Below are 14,617 nucleotides of genomic sequence, written 5' to 3'. Positions count from 1 at the left end.
AGAAAAAATTTTATTAGTTTATTTTTTATTGAAGCATAGTGGATTTACAATGTTGTGTTACATTCTGGTGTACAGAAAAGTGATTTATATATTCTTTTTCATTTTCCATTATGGTTTATTACAGGATATTGAATATAGTTCCCTGTGCTATATAGTAGAACCTTATTGTTTATCTCTTCTATATATAGTGGATTTCATCTGCCAACCCCAAACTTCCAATCCTTTCCTCCTCCATCTGCCTACCCCCTTGGCATCCATAAGTCTGTTCTCTGTATCTGTGACTCAATACAGGAAAATTTGATAGGAGTTTGGTCTTCAGCTTGGGTGCCAGTTCAACTCTAAATTTGCCCAGTTCTATTTTGGGGCATTAAAATCTATATGTGCTTAATATCCCAGCCACCCTGCCATCCATGAGGTTTGAATAAAGATCATCCTTTATGGAATGAACTTGATCCTCCTGCCTTACTTTTGGTCTCTCTCCAGAGAGGCTAATGTGCTGGCATAGTTCTACCATTTGTCAGCCAGAAGTCTGGTTACACATTTGCTCGTCAATCTAAACCTAACCTATTCATACGCGCACTTGGGGTTTCCTGTAAATCAACCAGACGTTCTGTCATTCACCAGCAATATCTCTCCATAGTGTTCTACACCCACGTGCCTTCATGAACTAGTCACTATGTTTGTGGAAGAAGCATTCAAATCAATGTGCTTTTTCAGGAATGGTGACACCAGAATGTTATAATCTGTTCATTACCACAAGGATAAATGATATTTCTGCCAAAGACTTTTGATAACGGGTACAGTAATGCATCTCAACACTTTCTGAAATTTAAAGGTCTGTCCTCAAAGGTAAGTAGGATAATGCATGACTAACAAAAGCAAATCCCAGATTCCGGAGCTAAATTGTCCTTGTCAGTGTACTTGATCGTTTCGAGCATACGCTGCCTTAGAAAGTTCATAATGTTATTTATATTCTCTTGATATTAATGTCCAGGTAAGGCTGACCCCATGGTCTGTTAGAGGGCAGGTCCTTCTTAACTTAGCATGCTTTATTGTGGTGTTTCTTATATTGGAATTCACACACGCTTTTTAACAGTTGTGCTTCAGGAATCTGCTATGGGTTAAGGTTGATATTTCATAGATTTATCAGTTCATCATTCATTAAAATATTTTAACATTCAGTTGATTTGTCTCTTCAGAAGCTTAAGATATTTGTTTCTGATTAGAGTAATTAGTTGTTAGCATTGTTTTTAAAATAGGTGATTTGACTCTAGCCCTCACTAGCTCTTCTGGCATCTGCAAGAGGTACAAGGGAACTATGGAACTGGAAATTTAAGCAAGAGAAATAGCAGTTCTTATTGATACGTGCACCACATTGTGACGGCCAGTTAACTTCAGTGTTTCAGCATTGTAAAATGATGTTTACGTGTAGAGCTAATTCATGAAAACTGTGGATGGAATGAAGGGGGGAAAGCCTCCAATCTAGCATATCTTCAAAGAGCACATTTTATTCCCACAAGTGCCTGAAAATGCCTGGTGTCATTACTATTCACTTTTGTATCGTTACTATTCACTTCAAGTACTTGGGGATATGAGTATCAGTGCTGTAAAAAAAAATCCAGTATCTGTGAAAATCCAAATAGTGTGTCCTCTAAAATTAAAGACTCACAGATAGAGCTGTATCATATTGGCTTTCAAGATGTCAAAAATGAACAGAATATACATTCTGGTCAGAGAGTAATGGTGGTTCCTTACAGTTTCGGATTCTGAACAGGCTCAGCCGATCATCATTAAAGTTCTCAAGTCTGGGTTTCAAACATCAAGTTGCTTTTTTGATAGTATAAAGATAAGTGTCTACCGAAGTAAAATTCTATGCCTCAGAAATACCTTCCTTCCCAAGCCATCTCTCCTCTTCATTCCTGTTCCTTCCCAGGGCAGCCGTTTTCCTCTATCTGATGTACACCCTCTAGTGTTTCCTGGATGAAGTACAGAAACTAAAGCTCAATTTACAAACAAAAACATCATTGCACTCTTGAAATATTATCCCCAGTTACCATACACTAAAGCAAACTTACCACCAGATGTTTTGACATGAACTTTAAGTGATTGCCAAAACTTTTTCAGCCAAGAGTCTCAAAGCTAAATTCTTGTATTCCAACTTCAGATCCCAAAAGAGGACACTGACTTCTACTCTGTTAAGTTTAGATTCCTTCCCTTAGAATTCTTATATTCTAATTGACGCTTATTGTCATATGCAGAGCAGGGAGGTGTTCAGTAAGAACTAAAGCATGCCAGCAAGCATTTCTTCGACCTATTTTCCATGGGTAGAACTTACACTGAATTCTCCTAAGTTACTCAAGAATTTCAAGGTATTTTTGACTCAAGAGAAAAGTGATTAACTTTTTAAATGGCTTTACAGAAACCATGGGCATATTTTCCGCCATAGAAGCCCTTAGGTCAAACCAGAAAGAGTAGCCATTTGGGAAATGTGTTCCTTATGAGCACTTTTTCTTGACAGAGAAGAAAATATATTTCCAAACCTGTCAGCTGCTGTCGCTGCTACTTTGGAAGGCAGCCACAGCTGATTGTGTGAGCTAACTATAGGCCAAGGTCATCTGGGGATCCACCCTGTTCACAGGGACAGCACCCACACCTCGCCAGGGCATGTGGCCTGCCAGTTCAGGCAGAACAGCCCAGGGAGCTATTTTAAGTTGGCCTTCCCACGAGAAGACCCTGGACTGTCCTTCATGCCACCAGCATCCAGTTCCATACTCAACCATATTCTCAACCATAATCTGATCTCTTCTCTTCTTCACAATCTCTTTTGAGACCAGTATAACAGCTTGATAGATGCATCTAAACTTAACATTAACACTGATCTTCTGCTTAAACAGCACAAGGCTCATCACACATACGGCTCTGCTGTTGTGCTGTGCTCACGCAGTTGTGTCTCTTTGTGACCCCATGGACTGTAGCCCACCAGACTGCTCTGTCCACGGAATTTATTCACCAGGTGAGGATACTGGAACAGGTTGCCATTTCCTCCTCCAGGGGAATCTTCCTGACCCAGGGATCAAACATCTCCCATGTCTCTTGCACTGCAGACAGATTCTTAACCGCTGAGCCATCGGGGAAACATATATAGCTCTACTACATATAAAATTATTTCAACCAAGTGCCTGAACGAGAAACTGCAGACGAATTTAGCCTGTTTCATTTCTATAGCCATCCACCAGCCCCCATCCCTTGCAGGCCTAGTCCATTCAGATTCCCAAAGATCTGTTGTTGATCCTCTCCCGTTCCGTGTTTCCTGTCATTACAGTTCACCCACGTTTGCTTAGACTTCTGCAGTAGCCTCCCAGTCAATCTTCCTGCCTCCAATCACCAATATTCTACCATAAGTTATCTTTCAAAACTATAAGTCAGAATGTATAACTCTTCTGTTTAAAATCCTTCCATGTTTCTCCATCACCGATGAGATAAATTTTGACCTCACTACACCAGCATCCTTCAAGATCCAGAGAGTCTTGCCTGCTTTTCCAGCTCATCCCTTATCATTTCCTTTATGCCATCTTTCCATCTCTGCTTTCATCACATAGATATAATCTATGCTTCGACCAAATTAATTACTTACTCTCCCCTAAGCCCACCGTGCTTTTTCATGTCTCCAGAGCTGCCTAGTGATCTTATCTACCTAGTGAATTTCTAGTTTTCTCCCATTAGGATTCAGTTTGACCTTCACCTTTTGGATGGAGCTTCCCCTGACATGCTTCCAAAACTCCTTACACAGCTCACACACACAAACATATGTAGTTAGTCCCTTGATTCTCTGCAGGCCACTGTTTACTCTTTCTTCTTGTATCTCTACACACACACACACACATACACACACACCTTGGACTCTCCAGTTAGACTACAAGTCTTTTAATGTAGGAAACTTATATTATTGATTTTTGTGTTCCCAGATGTTATTTGCCAGACCAGGGGTGGAGACAGTGAACAAGACAAACATAATCATTCCCTCCACAAAGCCTGCTGTTCAACCATCTCTCCATTGTCCCTTGAATCCAAACTTTATAAAGGATTCTGTCTATCTGCACTGAGTATGCTCCTACCTGGCATCCCTCTGGGTTTGTGTGAGTCCTTATAATTCATCATGGCTTCATTCAAGTCTTCTTGCCTTGCCTTTCTCTTACAGTGAAGTGGATTATGAATTGGTTAAAGGACCATATCTAAGGATGCTGTATGCAGAACCAATGCTGATCGTAAGGAGGCTTCTAGAAGTACCACCAAGGCCTCTGTCATATTTTGTGTCAATTGGAGGTTTTGATATACATAGAAAGCACATACTTACTCCTTATGTGAACAAAGTGAAGATGGTTAAGAATGATATCCAATCACAGAATCAAGATGTATTGATTATCTCTTGCCACACAGCAAATCATACCAAAGTGAGGAGTTTAAAACAACAAACATTTATTAATATTATCTCACAGTTTCTCTAGTGCAAAGAACTCAGACTATCCCTGTGAGCAGACAGGGAAAATGCTCAGTGTTCACTGGGGAGTCTCCAATCTGCTTGAGGGAAATGGAAGGACAAGACAAGTCTGAAGAAATCCACGGGAGAGAAATGGCAACATACTCCATGATAGGTATGGGGAAGAACAGCACTTTAGAAGAATTTAAAGATATATCCTGGGCTCCCATTTTCACTTAGCAATAAGATAACAAGGCCCTTAGTAAGCAGCTGCTCCCTTGTGATAACCCACAAGCTCCAACTGAACACAGTGGTAGACCAACAAGGCTCTGACTTTGTCGAGGAGAGAATATGTTTATGTATTACATACACAAGGAAAACAGTTATATATATATATATTTTGTTTCTTTATTATTATTATTATTATTCATTTATTTTTATTAGTTGGAGGCTAATAACTTTACAATATTGTAGTGGTTTTTGCCATACATTGACACGAATCAGCCATGGATTTACGTGTGTTCCCCATCCCGATCCCCCCTCCCGCCTCCCTCTCCACCTGATCCCTCTGGGTCTTCCCAGTGCACCAGCCCTGAGCACTTGTCTCATGCATCCAACCTGGGCTGGTGATCTGTTTCACCCTTGACAGTATACTTGTTTCAATGCTGTTCTCTCTGAACATCCCACCCTTGCCTTCTCCCACAGAGTCTAAAAGTCTGTTCTGTACATCTGTATCTCTTTTTCTGTTTTGCATATAGACTTATCGTTACCATCTTTTTAAAATTCCATATATATGTGTTAGTATACTGTATTGGTCTTTATCTTTCTGGCTTACTTCACTCTGTATAATGGGCTCCAGTTTCATCCATCTCATTAGAACTGATTCAAATGAATTCTTTTTAATGGCTGAGTAATATTCCATTGTGTATATGTACCATAGCTTCCTTATCCATTCGTCTGCTGATGGGCATCTAGGTTGCTTCCATGTCCTGGCTATTATAAACAGTGCTGCGATGAACTTTGTGGTGCGTGTGTCTCTTTCAGATCTGGTTTCCTCAGTGTGTATGCCCAGGAGTGGGACTGTATTTTTAAGTATCTTAAGATGCTATTACTATTCAGCTTCATTCACTCATGTTGCCCACCTGGATCTGTTCTCATTTGAATTTTCCACTCTTCCAAGCTGTCTTTAGCTTGTAAGGTTTTACTTCTTGTTGCACCCTTCCCTTTGTAAAAGATGGGGACTGGTGAGTGCTGCCAGCAAATATTTGATTGACTAATTGACAGGGTCAAGTTTCTGCGCGAAAAATAAACGTGAGGGAAAGGTCCCCTCTTCCTCATTTAGAGAATATTTTGTTAAACCCCAGTGGCCAATTCCTATCTCATCGTTGTATTTTAAGCAGGGGACAGCTGGAGCTTACTGCCTGCAGCCTGCCCAGTCTTTATTCCTTCACTAAATGCAGGAAACAGCAGGACTCTGCATATAGCAGGCTCGTCAAAGACAAGCCACTGACATGGGCACTTAATAAGAATAGGCTCGCTGGCCCATGTTGGCTTTGGGGAGCCACATGCAGGCACACACTGAGGAGCGCTGTAAGCGGTCTTCTCCCGTCATCCTTTGGGGGTGGGGGGGATGCGGAACAAGGCTCCTTCCATTTTATAACAAATGACCTATTTCAGTGAAATAAGAGAAGGAGGGCAGCCATGCAGTCAGCCAGTCAGTTCTATGCCACGTTGTAGCGATGTTAGTATTTCATACCAGTAATTCTGTCTAACAGAAACTCATCTTGGCTTTTTCCCATTCCTTTTAGCAAGATTGCAGTTGTAAATCAGCCAGTGTCCTGGAGGCTGCTTCAGGTTGGTTGTTGTAAGCAATCTAGGGAGTGGAATCTTCAGAATAATTTAGAATACGACTCTAAGAGGGAAGGTCAGTTTTGCTATTTAGAATCAGAGCACTATGCCAAACTTGGCTTTGAAGGGATGTTCTAAATGTCGGTCTTGGAATCTGAATTTAGAATATCTAATAAAACACAACAATTCATGCTTTTACCCCCATGTGACTTAGATCAGGTTCTCAGTTCTGACCTCTGAGCCATCCTCTAAATTTGGGAGGCCACTTTAATAATAATCCATTTTGCATTGGTAAAGTCCCTTTTTAGTGATAAGAACAGCTTTATTCACAGCTCCAAGAGGACAACAGGGTGGGTGTTTTTGTGATCTGAAGGGCAGTATGAACAGAAACTGAATTTGTAGAGAGATTTCAGGTCCTGGCCCTCTCTCTCCAGACTCTTATCTATTTTCCTCCTCCTCCACCCAAAGGCCCCTGGCAGACACATTTCTACTCTCTGTTTCTGTGAGTTGATTGTTTTGTTTTTTTTTTTATGATTCCATAGATAAAAGATACCTTGCAGAACTTGTCTTTCTGTCTGGCTTATTTCACTTAGCGTAACACCCTCAAGGTCCATCCATGGTGTGGCCAGTGGGAGTGGTTCTTCCTTTCTCATGGCTGAATAATATTATAGTGTTTACATGGAACACATGTTCTTTGTCTGCTTACCTATTGATAGACACTTGGGTGGTTTCCACATACTAGCTTTTGTGGATAATGCTCATGTGCAAATATCTTTTTTAAGTGCAGTTTTCTTTTCCTTTAGATAAATGTCCAGAATTGGGATTGCTGCATTGTATGGTAATTTGATTTTTAATTTTTTTGGTCTTACTTATCAATAACAGTGTGATCTTAGGCAAGTACCTTGACCTCTCTGGGCCTTTACTTCTTTATATCTAAAATTAAGAGACAAAGTTATTCAAGGAATAAATGAGAAAGCATTTTTTACAAATAATTTTATTTATTGTATTTGGCTGGGCTGGGTCTTCATTGCTGCGTGGGCTTTTCTGTAGTTGCAGCGAGTGAGGGCCACTCTCTAGTTGCAGTGCATGGGCTTCTCAAGGCAGCGGCTTCTCTTGCTGTGGCACGTGGGCTCTAGGACACTCGGGCTTCAGTAGTTGCAGCTCCCAGGTTCTAGAGCACAGGCACAGTAGTTGTGGTACACGGGCTTAGTTGTTCCACATGTGGGATCTTCCTGGACTAAGAATTGAACCCACATGTCCTGCATTGACAGGTGGATTCTTTTCCACTGAGCCACCAGCAAGCCTAAATTTTTTTTTTTTTAAGTATTAAGAAAGTGGAGTTAGAAACTGTAGTGCAGGGAAATGAATTGCTCAAATCACTCAACTAGCAGCTGCAGAATCAAGACTGGAGTCTATGTTTCACGACCCAGAACTCAGCCAGGCAGCAGCTGCTTTGTTAACTGAATGAAGACATGTTTCCCTCTGAAGTCAGTCCCTCTGAGCTAAGAAAGGGTTGATATGAGACACAAATTAAGTAGAGCATAAAAGATCATATTTACCCAATTCCGGGGACCCTCATCCATGTAGACTACAACCCTGATAAGTCACAGACACACGCAGGCCTCAGTAGACATTCCTTACTGGAAAGAATTTAATGCAGGAATATCTATGATGGCCCCATGGTTGGGGAGCATAATTGAGGAGGGGACTTGGAAATACTCCATACAAAGAGCTACAACCCATAGATTTGGACTCCATTGCAACTCTCTGCCTAAACCTCCTGTTCTGGCCAGGGCCCTGGATCCTCAGCAGATTTGCCTTTTCCTTGGGTGCCTACGAGAGCTCCGCCTCAGCCGGGTCACTACCGAACTACACAAAACACATCTCTCCCCTACTGCACATCTCTCCCCTGCCGCACTGTTTCTCTAAAGACCCCCACTCTCTGTGGAGATAGAAGGAAAACTGAGATCCCATGGAGACAAAACACAGCCCCCTCCCATAAATGCATCATTCTTGGCCAGACCCTCTCTAGCTTCTTATAGAAACCACTGAGAAAGTAAGAACACCTCAAGTAATACTTAACTCTGAGCCCACTGTTTTAATTATTAACATTTGGCAGCCAAAGGAAGCAAACAATAGCACTTCATCCAGACACTGAAGAAGGAAAAAGGAACTTCTCATACCCTGGTCTTTATAAGCTGCTTGAGCAATCACTTTGAACGAGCACATGCAGCCTTCACACATACCAGCAAATGCTCCAAAGTGGGATGATGGGTTCATTCACTCTGCAAATATTTACTGAACTCCACACACTTCCAGGTGCTAGGAATATACCAGAGAACAAACAGATAAGAATCCCTGTTCTTGTGGAGCTTATATTCTAGCGAGAGGTAGAGGAAGCACTTTTTTAAAAAATTATAATTGTTTACAATATTGTATTAGTCTCAGGTATATAGCAAAGTGATATGTACATATATATATTTATGTATACACAGACACACACACATATATTCATATGTACATTGTTGTTGTTTAGTTGCTAAGTCATGTCTGAGTCTTTGCAACCCCATGGACTATAGCCTGCCAGGCTCCTCTGTCCATGGAATTTCCCAGGCAAGAATACTGGAGTGGGTTGCCATTTCCTTCTACAGAGGATCTTCCCAACCCATCAAACTTGTGTCTTCTGCATTGGCAGGAGTATTCTTTACCACTGAGCCACTGGGAAGCCCATATATGTGTATGTATATATACATATGTTCCTTTTCAGATTCTTTTCCATTAAAGTTATTACAAAATATACAAAATATTACAAGATATTGAATATAGTTCCTTGTGCTATAAATTCTTATTGTTTATCTACTTTATATACAATAATGTCTATCTATCAATCCCATTGTTGTTGTTCAGTCACTCAGTTGTGTCCAACTCTTTGCAACCCCATGAACTGCAGCATGCCAGGCTTCCCTGTCCTTCATCATCTTCTAGAACTTGCTCAAACTCACGTCTATTGAGTCAGTGATGCCATCCAACCATTTCATCCTCTGTCATCCCCTTCTCCTTTCCCAGCATCAGAGTCTTTTCTAATGAGTCAGCTCTTTGTATCAGATGTCCAAAGTGTTGGAGCTTATCCCAAATTAATCCTTCACCCTCTACCTTTCCCTTTTGGTAATCATAAGTTTGTTTTCTAAGTCTGTGAATCTGTTTCTGTTTTGTAAATAAGTTCATTTGTATTATTTTTTTAGATTCCACGTATAACTGATATCATAGGATAGATGTCTTTCTCGGTCTAACTTCATTTAGTTTGATAATCTCTAGGTCCATCCACATTGCTGGAAATGGCATTATTTTATTCTTTTTATGGCTGGGTAATATTCCATTGTGGGCGCTTCCCAGGTGGCTCAGTAGTAAAGAATCTGCCTGCCAGTGCAGGAGACACAGGAGATGTGGGTTCAATCCCTGCGTCAGGAAGATCCCCTGGAGAAGGAAATGGCAAGCCACTCCACTATTCTTGCCTGGGAAATTTCATGGACAGTGGAGTCTGGTGGTCATGGGGTCCCGAAGAGTTGGACATGACTTAATGATTAAATAACAACAAATATTCCATTGTATGTTTATACCATATCTTCTCTATCCATTCATCTTTTGATGGACATGTAGGTTGTTTCCATGTCTTAGCTATTGTAAATATTGCTGGTATGAATATTGGGGCACATGTGTCTTTTCGAATTAGAATTTTTATTTTTTCTGGATATGTGCCCAGGAGTGGGATTGCTGGATGAAATGGTAGCTCTATTTTCACTTTCTTAAGGAACTGCCATATTGTTTCCCATATTGGTTACACCAACTTACATTCCCACCAACAGTGTAGGAAGGTTCTTTTTTCTCTTCACCCTCTCTAGCGTTTATTATCTGTAGACATACAGGTGGTCAATAGGCAGGTGAAAAGATTCTCAACATTGCCAATGATTAGAGAAATGCAAATCAAAACTACAATAAGGTATTATCTCACATTGATCAGAATGACTGTCAGCAAAAAGTCTACAAATAATAAATGCTGGAGAGGAGGCAAACATGTAACAACACAATAAATAAGGAAATTATATAGTATGTTAAAGTGAAGGTGAAATTCTAATTTGAAAAGACACATGCGCCCCAATGTTCATACCAGCACTATTTACAATAGTCAAGACATGGAAACAACCTAAATGGCAGTCAATGTTAACATTAATAAGAGGGTAAACTTTTAACAGAGACCTAAAGGAAAAGAAGAATGTAGCCAAGTGGATTATCTGGAAAGCAGGGCTATACACAGAGCAGCCAGTGCAAAGATCCTGATGTAGGAGCTAGAATGTTGGTGGAACATTAAAGAAGCTGCTATGTCTGGAATGAAGTGAGTGTGAAATAAAATAGAGGAAATGAGGTCACAGAGGAAACAATGGACAGATGAGTGGAACTCGAAGTGTGTTAGTCTCTCGTGTCCAACTCTTTGTGACCTCATGGACTAGCCTGCTCGGCTCCTCTGTTCATGGGATTTCCCAGGCAAGAATACTGGAGTGGGTTGCCTTGGAGAAGTATTTCCTTCTCCAAGGGATTTTCCCACCCCAGGGATCAAACTTGGGTCTCCTGCATTGGCAGATGGACTGTTTACCATCGGAGCTACCAGGGAAGCCCAAGTGGAAGTCTATAGGCTCACATACAAGCTTCGCTTTCCTTTAGAGAAATGGAACCACTGGTGCCTTTGGAGCAGGGGTGTACCACCACCTGCCTCGGGTTTTTATAGGATCCCACTCTGAATGCTGTGTGGTGTCTTTGTTAAATGCTCAGTTAAGGCCCCAGGGATAGGGCCTTGTACACTTTTACTTGTTTTCCTCAAAGATGTTCCAAGTTGGTGGATTTCCATGCTGACACACATGCATCCCCCACTGAACTGAACTTTCCCACATCCTCCAACACGAGTCCCCACCCACCAGGAAGCTTAGTCTCAGCCTCTTCCATCCCAGCATCACGTGGAGATGGACAAAGAAAGGGAGGAATCTTCTCTTCCCCCTCTGTTTGCCAACTTCTCAATAATTCCAACTCCACCTAGCGAGATCCATTAGAGCTAATTAACGACCCTGTTTTCAGGAGGTGTCTCCTCACGATGATTAATTCTGGGTCAGAGACAGAAAGCTTGTTCCATTATAGTTCTTTTTAAAAAATTATTATTATTCAGGCTTCTAATACCGGCATGAACTGCGGGTGAATTTCTGAAGTCATGTTACTTAGCTGTCACAACTAGTAATAGAAAAATTCAATTTATAAAGAATTAGGAGAGGCAGGAGAGGCATGCTCTTCGGTTTAGAACAAAGGAGATCAATCCTGACACAATGGCAGCATGACATTCGTGGACTTTGAAGATTCTAGGCTTCCTCTTCATTAATTAGAGAGAATCAAGAGTTCTGGTGGTTAATTATTTGCAGAAATTGTGCTCTGCAAAAGCAGATGCCAACTCACTCCAGCCGCCTCCAGCTGCAGCTCTGCATGATAATTAAACGGCATGTCAGTCCTAACCTCAATCTGGGTGGGTAAATAAACTCTCCGTTGGCCACTACCATCCTCCACCCCTCAGGTTTAGATGGGGTCATGTGACTTCCTGACACAGGGACCACAGGAGGCTGACACTGTTCTAAATGGATTACCCTGGAGAGGTAGTACTTTTAAATCCACATCCAGAAACATAAGATCAAAGTTACCTACAATCTGTTGCTACAAAGCACATGTTGGAGGGGTGGGTTGAGAGCAATTTGCATCATGGTCAGTTGGTGCACTTGGGTTGTTGCTGTTGTTACTATTGTTGTTACAGAGTTGAGTAATCAATTCTCTTTTAAAAAACAACTTGAATTGTTCTTAATTTTTTATTTACAAGAGTAATATACATCCTTCATAAGAGATTCAACCTATGTAGAACTGTGTGCATGAATGCTAAGCCGCTTCAGTCGTGTCTGACTCTTGGCAACCCTATGGACTGTAGCCCTCCAGGCTCCTCTGTCCATGGGATTCTCCAGGCAAGAATACTGGAGTGGGTTGCCATGCCCTGGGGGAGGGGAAACAGGACCCAGTACTGCTCTTCCAGAAATAGAAATGCAGCTAAAGTTAGCCCAGGGCATCCTGTTCCCTCAGTAGCAGAAGGCAGAGCCTCATCTTTAATCTGCCCTTTCAGGCATCAGTTTCTTGGGGGAGGTTTATCCAGAGGACTTCAGATCTCAAACTGCACAGAGCCTTGAGTGTCTGATTGGCATTCAGGAAGCGCCATGAGTGGCAAGATGAGAGTGGCTGCCTGGCAGGCCTTTCCCCAAATACCCAGTTTGCCTTGGGTGGTTTGACATTTACTGGCATTAAGATCCTTTGGCTGTTTCACAGTCCATTTATTTAAGGTATTTGAAACTCTCTCTGCAGAACAGTTAAGGTTGTAATATTAGCCTGGCTGACATCAGACCCTCTCTTGGGTTACCAAGGTTATTCTGAACACTTAGAGGTTACCCAACTTTAAATAGCAGTAGCAAGTTTTGTCCATATCTTGATTACTGCATTTATTATACTCCTTTGTAATTATTTGGCTATTTGACTGGCTCCCCCACTAGAGAGTTACCTCCTTAGGGCAATAAATGTGTTTCAAGCATCTTGGTGCTGCCACCTCCTAGCTGGACATGGGATACAGGTTTCAGGCCAACCGTGTTTTACTGGGCTTTTATTATACAATATTTGTTTGTTTGTTGGCAGGTTTTTCGGTGGTGGTGGTGGTTGTTGTTTATTTCAATGTACATAACTTGACATAGGTCAGTATTGTATATCAACTTGCTACACTACAGTACCCAGTGGTTTAATTAGACACTAATCGGAGTATTTCTATGAAGATATGGTAGGCGGGATTATCCTTTACAACCAGTTGACTTTTTTATTCTCTTTTATTTTTTAAATTATGAAAGTATGCATGGTGGGCTACAGTCTTTGGGATTGCAAAGAGTTGGACATGACTGAGCTACTAACACACACATGATAACACATTTACAGGAGACTTAGAAAATACAGAAAAAAGTTACATATAGTTCTGCTATATATTACAAACATTTTAAAGTAGATAAATCAAGATTTTTAGTTGGTGTTTCAATATCAAGCTCTCAAAAATTAATGGAATGAATATACAGAGAAGTAGAAGGATATAGTAGACCTGAAAAGCACTGTGAACCAATTCAATATAATTAAGATATATACAATTTTCACACAACAGTAGGACACAAATTCTATTCAAGTTCCCATAAACTATAAACTAGAAGACACTGGAACATATCCAGGGACATAAAACAAGGTACAAAAATGTCATGACCTAAAGAAATTGAAATTATACAGAGTCTGTTCTCTTACCACTGTGGAATTATGTTAGAAATCAACATCAAAAGATATTTGAAAATAACCCACATATTTTCAAGTGCAATGTGACATTTACTGAGATCTTTGACTTAGCCATTGAAAGTCTCAATAAAGTTAGAAGACTGAGGAAAGATAATGACTTATTGCAGAGAAGAAAGCATTTAAATGAGAAATTAATTTCAAAATGAGAAATTAATATCAAAGATACTTTAAAAACCCCATGTATTTGGAAAACAGCCATTTGATTTTAAATAAAAGAAATTACTTCCAATAATGTGGGTAGGCCTGACCAGCCAGCCTTAAGAGTAAAACTGAGGTTTTCTGGAGAAGAAAAACTGACTCAAGCATCCAGGTCTGCCTGAGTTTCCAGGCTGCCAGCCTGCCCTACGCATTTGGATTTGCCAGCCGCCACAACTGTGTGGTGCTGGAGAAGACTCTTGAGAGTCCCTTGGACTGCAAGGAGATCAAACCAATCTTAAAAGAAATCAACCCTGAATATTCATTGGAAGGATGATGCTGAAGCTGAAGCTCCAATACATTGACCACTTGATGGGGAGAGCTGACCCTCTGGAAAAGACCCTGATGCCAGAAAGGACCGAGGGCAGGAGGAGAAGAGGGCAAGAAAGGATGAGGTAGCTGAATGACATCACCAACTCAATGGACATGAATTTGAGCAAACTCCAGTAGCTAATAAAGGACAAGAAGCCTGGTGTGCTGCAGTCCATGAGGTCACAAAGAGTTGGACACAATTGAGCGACTGAACAACAAAACTGTGTGAGTCCATTTCTTAAAATGAATACCTTTATATAAATAAATAAAATCTTCTGTTGAGAAGATTGAAAATCTTGAAATCTGTTGAAAATCTCCAGAGAACCCTGACTGATA

The 14,617-nt window shown here is 40.9% G+C and overlaps 1 protein-coding gene across 3 annotated transcripts in view; it reads left to right on the top strand.

Moving 5' to 3' along the window:
- The first annotated feature begins 671 nt into the window (after positions 1-671).
- ITGB6 (integrin subunit beta 6) overlaps positions 672-14,617 on the top strand; it is a 138,083-nt gene continuing 124,137 nt past the window's right edge. The window contains exon 1 of one of the 3 annotated variants that reach the window (XM_065931623.1): positions 672-849. The gene's annotated coding sequence lies outside the window, so the exon portion shown is untranslated. The remainder of the gene's footprint in view (positions 850-14,617) is intronic. The other 2 variants (XM_065931622.1, XM_065931621.1) reach the window with 2 other exon arrangements.

The sequence above is a fragment of the Muntiacus reevesi genome, chromosome 3 (genome assembly GCF_963930625.1).
Source record: "Muntiacus reevesi chromosome 3, mMunRee1.1, whole genome shotgun sequence".
Taxonomy (NCBI): domain Eukaryota; kingdom Metazoa; phylum Chordata; class Mammalia; order Artiodactyla; family Cervidae; genus Muntiacus; species Muntiacus reevesi.
The sequence above is the reverse complement of the archived record's forward strand: the minus strand, read 5'-3'. Positions and strand labels throughout refer to the sequence as shown.